Below are 10,034 nucleotides of genomic sequence, written 5' to 3' on the forward strand. Positions count from 1 at the left end.
AAAATACTTACATCAGAATACCTATATCAAAATACGTATATCAGAATACTTGTACCAAAATACTTATATCAAAATACTTATATCAAGGGATGAACTAGGATCACAAACTCAGGTCAAGAAGTGAATTAGAATCATAATCAGACTCAGCACCACAGAACAGAGTTACCCCAAGGCAGCATATCACATTATACCTTACTTGGCTCTAGGACATGCCAAAGAAAGAAAAAGTAAGCCTTACATACCTGCGCCGTGACCAACTAGTTACGCTTGTGCCTCCAACTTGTTAATCTACATTCAAGAGAGTTCATTCATTAGTTTCATTATCAAACACTTGCTTAACCCTTCAAGCACCTCCACTTATATCCTGCCGGAATTTCGGCAGCACCTCCCCTGTAAATATACCAACCCCGAGAATACGGCTCGGCTCCAAATCAACAGCAACAATCCGGGAATTTGACCCGGCCAAACCAACAACAATACTAGCAATTATTCCAGCAACAATTCAATAATCAATTAAATCAAATTCACTTCAATTCAATTCAATTCTCATAATCTTCCAACAACTTAATCCACATATATAATCAATCCAAAACCATACGAACATGATTCCATAACATTTCCAACAATCCACAAAATTTTCCGAAACGACCCAAGCAAGGTTCCAACTCACCCGAAATTGTCCCCAAGCCCGAGAACAACACCAAACACATTCTTTCCTTCCAAATTCACACATTATGTCACAATACATACATTTACAACTTCATTTCATAAATTCAAGAAACCACATCAAGACTACATTTCCTTCCAATGCGGCCCACACGATTATAATCTTAACTTGGATTATTAAAACTTCATTTTCCATCATAAAACCCACAACGACGACAACCAAAATACTAACGACGATTTATTCATTCTCAACTACATAAAAGGGGGACCATACGGCTATTCCTCATTATTCATCGTTCTATGAATTCCACTCATTTTCTACACATTACCACAACACACAAACATGTTGAATATCATTGATTCATCACTCCAACACTACTCTACATACACATTACTAAGCACACCCATGCACGGCCAAACACCACTCCCACGGCTTCAACTTCCATTTGATTTCTACCATGAATTTCTTCCATTTTAGCATACTACAACACATATAAACCATTCATAACACATAAAACAAGATTAAAACTCACCTTTCCTCTTCAACTTCTCAACTTGCCTCGAATGAGGAAACGACGAAACAGATGACTTACCTTCCGAAACAATTATGCTACGTTGTAGAGGACCCTTGAATTAGTGGAGATACCACAAGAAAACAATTTTTGGAACAAGATTTCCCATGGTCAAATTTGCCATGGGTTGGCCGAACCTCACCCTCTCTTTTTCTTTCCCCTTTTTTTTTTGTTCTTTGTTCTTGTTCTTCTTGGATTGGAAGATAACATATATATATATACAATCATGTGAGGGGCACATTCCTTCCCTCTCTAGATTTTTCTTTCCTTTTTTCCCTTTTATTTTTCTAGAATTTTCTTGAATTAAGATGACTTATTTTGTCATCGTTTTATTTTATTCTTTTTTTTTTCGGCCACTTGGCCATTTTTAGGGAATTTTCAAGACTTGTATAAAATTCCCATTTCGCCCCTCGACTTTCTTCAAAATTCCCATTTTGCCCTTAAGCTTTCACATTATTCCCATTGATCATTTCACGAATTTTTCCTTTTGCCCTTAACCTTTCTCATCATTTCCATTCTAATAATAATCATAAATAATATTTTCAACCACTCGTATATTGAAATAATTTTTTGAAAATGATTTCGCCCCTAACTTTCCACGATGGCTTTGGAATTTCCAAACGTTCAATATGCGGGCTATAACAGTTCCCGAGTGACGTTCGAAGGAAACTCGATTTGACTATTGTCTTGGGTTCCAATGATAGCTCGGTTTGATTACTCTATCGAGTCTTTGAAAATGTTTTAAATTGCATATAGTTTCTCACTACTCTGCTCGTGCATATGGCTGTTACATCTTTCGCCGAGTCCCGGGCCGGTATGTATCGTGCGTATGGTTCACCGTGTCCCTTGCTTGAGGGCTGGGTTCCATATATATATATATATATATATATATATATATATATATTCCGGAGTTATGATGTGTTCATGGTTCATTGAGCCCCTTGCTAGAGAGCCGGGCACCATATATATGTGTTACGGAGATTACGGAGCAAATCTTCTGGTGTATGATGTGTGTGGCGCCGAAGTCGGGATGGCGACCACGTTCCCCGGGTCCCGCAAGGGACTGGACACCGTTCCTGACATGCATGATTTATGTTTCAAGTAAGCATTTTGATATTCTGCATATTGTATTTATTTTTTGTACCTCTTGTTCCGGTTATAATCCTGTTTACAGAACTTCATGCTTTACATACTCAGTACATATTTCGTACTGACCCCCTTTCTTCGGGGGCTGCGTTTCATGCCCGCAGATACAGACGCTCGATTTGGTGATCCGCCAGCTTAGGGTATCCACTCTGCTATCTTGGAGCGCTCCCTTGTTCCGGAGCCTATATTTTGGTACAAACTCTTCCGTTGCATATATGTACGCCTATTCAAGGGTACGGCGGGGCCCTGTCCCGTCATGTGATTCTGTTGTTGCTCTTAGAGGTCTGTAGACATGTATGTGGGTTGTGTGTGGTTATTGTCCAGCTATGTCTGTGTGATTTATGTTTTGGGCGGATCCATTCGCCGTGGTATCCTTATTGGCTCGTATATGTATATTTTGGGATGATGTGTTTTATGACAGCCTGGCCGGCTTCCGTGTGGAAGATATGTTTGTATATGACAGTTTGCGACGACGTCTGACCTTTGTATCTGTATAAGTCATTTGTATGCTGATTTTAGTTAGTGTGTGTACGAGTGCCCAGCTCGGGCACTAGTCACGGCCTACGGGGTTGGGTCGTGACACCAGCCATTGACTGTTTGGTCTGGAAGTGAGTATTCATTTACTTAATCATGTAATGTACATTCTTTTGCATTAGAGCTAGCTTCTTCAAAAACAGATCTTCAATATGGACAACTTGGTGCAGGATAAGAAAATTTCCGGGACAAACTGAGTTAACATTGAGTGCTGAGGTTGAGTTAATTTCGACAATCACAGAGAAGAAGTCCTTGACTTGGTCGCTAATTCAGATGGAATTTCAGGTAAATATTTCCCTCCTGAGAGACCTGATAACTGTGTTCGCTTAAGTTGACGATTTTCTTTATCCCTTGTATGGATCTTTTGGACGGCTTTTTGTCAGAAGAAGGGGAGGGGGGGGGGGGGGGGTAAATTAATTTCGACAATGGCATTCTTTCCTTGTTTTACAATGGTTTATTCTATTGGTGCTAGAGTTCATGACGAATTTTTTGTGCTTTGCAGATTCCCATGTTTACAGCATCTGGTTTGCGTGTTCGGTTTCTTAAGGTATGTTTGCCAAACTTACAATTCAATAGTGGTCTCCTTTTGGTATGATATCTGCTTCATGTAAGTCAGTTCTGTGCAGGTGTGGGAGAAGAGTGGCTACAACACAGTTGAGTGGGTTCGTTATATCACTAAAGCTGGTTCGTACGAGATAAGGTGCTAAGATGAAAGAACTACTTGAGTTGAGGTTGTCTTCGATTGATAGCTGGTGTAAAAATTAATCTTTTTGAGGGATGGAATCATACTAACACTTATGCACCGGATCCTGTCAGAACTTCAAATGTGCGTGGGCAAGAATAGTACTACGATGGGTGACCCGCGGAGAGTTCTCATGTTTCATCTGTTACTGACCCCAACTAGTTTGGAATTGAGGCGGAGCTTGATTATCTTTTTTATTTGTTTTCCTTTTTTTTTTTTGTTGTTGTTGTTTTTTTTTTTTTTTGTTGTTGTTGTGAGTGATTTGTGAGGACTGACAGAAGAGACCTTTAGTTAATACTTGTCTAGTCCTTTTGCTTATTGTTGTTGGTTTGTTTGATATATTTTCCCACACAAATTACTGTATCTTTGTCTTGTTGGTTCCTGGAAATGAATTGGAAGCTATTTAACCTTCTATTAATTGAAATGTTTTCTTTTGGTTCTATCATATGTGGAGTAATGACATAGAGTTTGAAAAAGTAGACTAAATCGTGTAACACTTCCTTTTTTAATTGTTGAAGTTGTTTAATATTTTATGTATTTGTATTAGTTTGGTGAATTGTTGGCAGCTATTTGAGCTGGTTTTACTTGAGTATAAAATTGTTTTCATCTTGACAGGTGGGCAGTTGCAAAAGCAGCTAGATCCTACCAATGTTTTTGCAGAATACCGACCTCATGAGGTCGGTATCCTGCAAAATATTTCCAGAAATTGTAAATTACCGACCTCATGAGGTCGGTCTCCTGCAAAATATTCCCAGAAACTGAAAATTACCGACTTCATGAGGTCGGTTTTCTGTAAAATATTCCCAGAAACTGCAAATTACCGACCTCATGAGGTTGGGTTTTTGTAAAAAAGTTCAGAAATTGCAATATACTGACCTCACGTGGTCTGTAATCTAAAACAATATTATATATTCATATAAATTACCGACCTCATGATGTTGATAAACTCATATAATTATATTATTCATATAATTAACCGACCTAATGAGGTCGGTATAATTAAATGAACAAAAATTATTTTGTCTATACCGACCTCGTGAGGTCAGAAAGTTTAAAAATAAAATAAAAAATAAGTCAATATACCGACCCTGTGAGGTCGGTAATGATTTTGTAAAAAAAAATAATATATTACTATACCGACCTCATGAGGTCGGTAAAATTTTCGACCCACTGTTTGCCGACCTAAGCTTGAGGTCGGTTTTTTGAGAAAACCGACCTCATGAGGTCGGTAATAGCCATTTTTTGAGGTCGGGAAATCCTCTTTTTTTAGTAGTGTTGAGGCCAGAAAAGAATAATAAATAAATTAATTTTAAAAAAAAACTATAAGTAAATTAAACAAAAAGATAAAAAGTAATGAGAAAAAAGAATATACTTCTACGAAGTAGTAATTAGAAACTGGAGTAATACTTTTTAGTCTTAAAATTTATATTATGTTTAATTTTTTTTGAACGTGATCTGAATTAGTGATTAAAATAATAATTTATATTTGTTCTCTTGAATTTTTCTTCTATGATATGGATTTGCACAAAAATGGGTGGTAGAAGATTCTTTTTCATATTGCAAAAGTTTCATTTTCAAATTGTACCAAAAATCACTTAGAAAATGTTATTTCGAAAGATGAAAAAACTGAAAGGGCTAGCCCGTCCTAGCCCGCAGCCCGCTTAGGGCTAGGTTGGGCTGCCATTTTGCAGGCCCTTCAATTAAAAGGACCAGCCCGTCCTAGCCCATTTAATTCTTTGGCCCTTTAGGGCTGGGCTGGGCCAGCCCATTTTGACACCTCTAATTCTACTAAGTGATAAATGTCACTTTTTAAATGCTGAAATTGATTTAAAAAATAAAGAGTTATATTGGGATCGATAGGGCGGCTAACAATTGCAAAATCTTGAACGACAGTAAATCAGACAACAAAGAATACTATACTAAAAGAAGTATAATATTTTAATATATATAGTCTGTATGAGAAAACTAATATAAATAGCATAAAACCTATTGAGAGAATAATCTCACCCTAAACAAAACTCTTTAATGACTATATTGTCGATGGTACTGTGTTGTGTATAAGAAGAAAGTATTTTTTATTTATAGAAGTCCAAAACTTTCCTCCAAAAAAAGGATAGATATGGTAGAGTCATTTTCCACTGAGGAAATTTAGCTTTTTCCGGCAAGAAAATCTTTTTGAATTAAAACACAATTGTGGTATAATTCAAATACGGTAATGAATTCAGGATAAACTCTAACAAGTTAGGCGTATGAATATAAGTACTGAAGTTAGAAAAAAAAAACATTGATGTGTTTTGTAAACAAGTGATATTCTGTTAAAAATATTGATGTGTTTGGTAAACAAGTGATACTCTGTTAAAAGAACTGAAATATCTTTAAATCTATTAACATAGTAAAGAAACGGATTACTATAAGATTTTTATCTTTCAAAATACAAAATAATTTATGTTTCAATTTACCTTGAAACAAGTGTTGGTCCAACCAGCTGGTTCCCTTCTTATTATGAAGGGGAAATTCGCAGAATTGCCCTTCTTTTGGGGTGGTCTTTAAATTTTGCCCCTCATATTTGCGGTCTTTAAATTTTGTGTCACGACCCGACTAGGGGGCCGCGACGAGCACCCGGTGCTAGCCCACCTGGGCACCTCCCTTAGCTTACTCTTATGCTTACATTTAGGTGAGCCACATAATTAGACATACATTTCCATTCATTCGTCAAACTAGTCCCATTGGACGACAACATCTTTAATTATCATAGGCGTCTATGCCACATCAATGTACATGGGTCGACGAGGCCAACGAAATGATATACAAAACATAGGCCGACAAGGCCAGACATATCTAACCATATACACGTGACTACGAGCCTCTAAAGAGAGTATGACATAAGACATGAGCGGGACAGGACCCCGCTATGCCCATAAATATGTACACAAAAGAATGAGTACCCAAAAGCTATGACTCCGAAGGAAGTGGAGCTCTGCTATGTAATCTCTGAATAAGCAGCTATGGATCAAGTTTGTCTCCCTGTGCACCTTCGGGCATGACGCAGCGTCCACAAACAAAAGGACGTCAGTACGAAGAATGTACTGAGTATGTAAAGCATGATCAACAACGATGTATAAGCATAATGAACAACATATGAAATAGCATAGGAGGGGGAGACAATAATATCATCATCATGACACTTACTTTCCTTTCATAGGAACTTTCCATTTCTCGTACATATTTGTATACATACATCCTCATCCGTGTTCCATAATAGTACTCGTACAATACATGTGCTCGTATTCGTATACATGTCCTTATTCGTATTCATGGCACATAGTCTTATCACATTCATATTCATTTTATATGCATAGTCATTTCATATACATAGCATTTACATAGCATACCCGACCTCATAGGACCGGTGTTTCATACATACTTGGCCAACCAAGGCTTAAGGTTACTCATACCTGGCCCTACCAAGGCTTCAGGGTTATACGTACCATCTGCAGAGGTGTGCGCGCGTATCGTAATCGTATACATACTTTATACATATTCATATACATATATTCTACCCGGCGTTATAAGCTCGGGGTTTCATTATAGCCCTTCATAGGCACATATAAGTATACTAGCCTGTAGGCACCTTTAACATCATTATTATTATCATCATTATTACTATCATCATCATTATCGTTACATCTATATCATGGGCTTACTCGTCACATGAGGTGCGTAGTACAATCATAGTACATATCAAGGATCGTGAGCTTATGAGCTCGGAATATCAATCATTTGGAGACAACATACTCATATAGAAGATTTAAGAGTTTGGCCAAAGAACCATGCCATATGAAAGAAGGGTTAGCCTTACATACCTTTTCGTCGAACTATTCTACACTCGCACGTTCCCTTCCAATGCTAGCGTTTATACCTTCATTAATATCATAACAATGGCCATTAGTCATTCACATTATCCACATTATCTAGATTCCTCAATTTGCCTCTAATTCACCCACATTCATGGTCATAACACCCAACTTCGTCCATTCTTCTAAAGTGTCTAGTTCATGATCTTAATACCATTTATAACACATTCATATCACAACACAACAACGTTCATAATTCAATTCAAACTATTTCTCAAAATGTCACTATTCATCCTTCATGACCTAGTTGACCATATTTTCTACACTCCATGCATTTCAACTCTACAATATCTTAAACATCATATAAATATCATGAATCTTACCTTAGATGTTGTAGGAACAAGCTTTAGTTGATAATACTCCTCCTTGAGCAAAACCCTAGTTTATCTCCATTTGGATTTCTTGACTTTGAATGATCTTTGATGTTTTCCTTACTCTTGATTCACTTGTTTAATGTTGTTGATCCTCAAATATCCTTGAAAACTTGTATAATAAATGTAGAGAGAGGTTCTTAGAGAGAAGGGGTGTAATGTTGAAATGAAATAAAACAAGTCTTGGTTCCCTTATTTAATGACTTGAGAAATCTGTGCTGAGGTGAACAGTGGTCGTAAACTGAGTTTACGACCCGTCCTTCAGTTTACGGACCGTCCATCGCGGTCGACTTTAACCTTTTCAAAACCAGAAACTGGGACTGCTTTCATGGTGATTTACGACCATGGTTTACGGGCCGTAAATCACTTTACGGTCCGTATTCCAGGTCGTATTATACCATTGCTCGACTGGCAGAATGTTGAAGTTCTTGCATGCCAATTTACGACTGCCAGTTTACGGACCGTATACCAATTTACGGTCCGTCCTAGCACTTTACGACCACTGGGCAGTTGCAAATCTACAACTTCTCATATTTCTTAGACTTCTCATTTTAATCATCCACATCCATTTGCATGCATCACTAGTTCATTTACTTGCGTTCCAACGGGAAATTTTCTGAGCTGTAACATTCTGCCCCCCCCCCCCCCCCTTAAGAACATTCGTCCTCGAATGTTAAAGTCTTCGGGGATTCTATAAAAATTTCGCCAGAGTTTCCCCTATCATATGACGCTATCATCCTGTCACAACAACCCATAATATGGATGCCTCACAGGGCCACAACATAATAGCATAAAAATTTGGCCACACACGACCTAAAAAGCATAAAAGGAAAACATGCATACCTTATGATCTTGACGTCTCATCTCGGACTTCTTCCAAGGGCTGAAATAAATGTGGGTATTTAGATCGCATACTCTCTTCTGCTTCCCATGTCATTTCCTCTCGTTTACTACTTCTCCATAGAACCTTAACTGAGGCCACTTCTTTATTCCTAAGCCTCCGTACTTGCTTGTCTAATATGGCAATGGGTATCTCTTCATAAGTCAATTTCTTTGTCGCTTGCACACCATTTACCGGGACGATCCTAGTAGGATCTCTAATACATTTCCGAAGCATCGAGACATGAAATACATGATGGGCTGACTCCAATTACGGAGGTAGGTCTAGCTCATAGGCCAGTTTGCCTATCTTTCGTACAATTTCATATGGCCCAATATACCGGGTACTAAGTTTCCCCTTTTTGCCAAACCTCATAACGCCCTTCATCGGCGACACCTTCAAGAATACCCAATCTTTCACTTCGAACTCCAAGTCTCTTTGACGATTATCCGCATAGGACTTTTGACGACTTTGAGCCGCTAACAACCGATCCTTTATGAACTTAACTTTCTCTATGGCTTGCTGAACCAAGTTTGGCCCTATCAACTAAGCCTCTCCTAATCGGGGATCTACACTTCCGCCCAATCGGGGATCTACACTTCCGCCCATATAAGGCCTCATACAGTGCCATTTGAATACTAGAATGATAACTATTATTGTAGGCGAATTCAATGAGTGGCAAATGATCATCCCAATTTCCTCCAAAGTCTATCATACATGCTCGTAACATATCCTCAAGAGTCTGAATAGTGCGTTCAGCTTGCCCATCGGTCTGTGGGTGAAATGTCGTGCTAAGGCGCACTTGGGTCCCTAAAACCTCTTGGAAATACCTCTAAAACTTAGCTGTAAACTGAGTCCCTCTATCGGAGATAATAGACACTGGAACACCATGAAGTCTCACTATCTCTTTAAGGTAAAGCCTTGCATAATCTTCTGCCACATAGGTCGTTCTGACCGGTAAGAAATGAGCTGACTTGGTGAGTCTATCCACAATCACCCATATGGAATCATACTTACGTCGGGAACGGGGTAACCCTGAAATGAAGTCCATATTAATCTCCTCCCACTTCCAAGTTGGGATTTCTATGGCTTGCAACAATCCACCCGGCTTTTGGTGCTCGATTTTCACTTGTTGACAATTAGGACATTGAGCTACAAATTCCGCTACATCTCTCTTCATCCCATTCCACCAATATATGGACTTAAGAT

The 10,034-nt window shown here is 38.4% G+C and overlaps 1 long non-coding RNA gene across 1 annotated transcript; it reads left to right on the forward strand.

Moving 5' to 3' along the window:
- Nucleotides 1-2,210: 2,210 nt before the first annotated feature.
- On the forward strand, nucleotides 2,211-4,285 carry LOC132626593 (uncharacterized). Its single transcript, XR_009577506.1, has 4 exons — nucleotides 2,211-2,339; nucleotides 2,489-3,203; nucleotides 3,421-3,465; nucleotides 3,545-4,285. It is a non-coding gene; the product is annotated as an uncharacterized LOC132626593 (long non-coding RNA).
- Nucleotides 4,286-10,034: the final 5,749 nt, after the last annotated feature.

Source organism: Lycium barbarum, chromosome 2 (assembly GCF_019175385.1).
Source record: "Lycium barbarum isolate Lr01 chromosome 2, ASM1917538v2, whole genome shotgun sequence".
Taxonomy (NCBI): Eukaryota; Viridiplantae; Streptophyta; class Magnoliopsida; order Solanales; family Solanaceae; genus Lycium; species Lycium barbarum.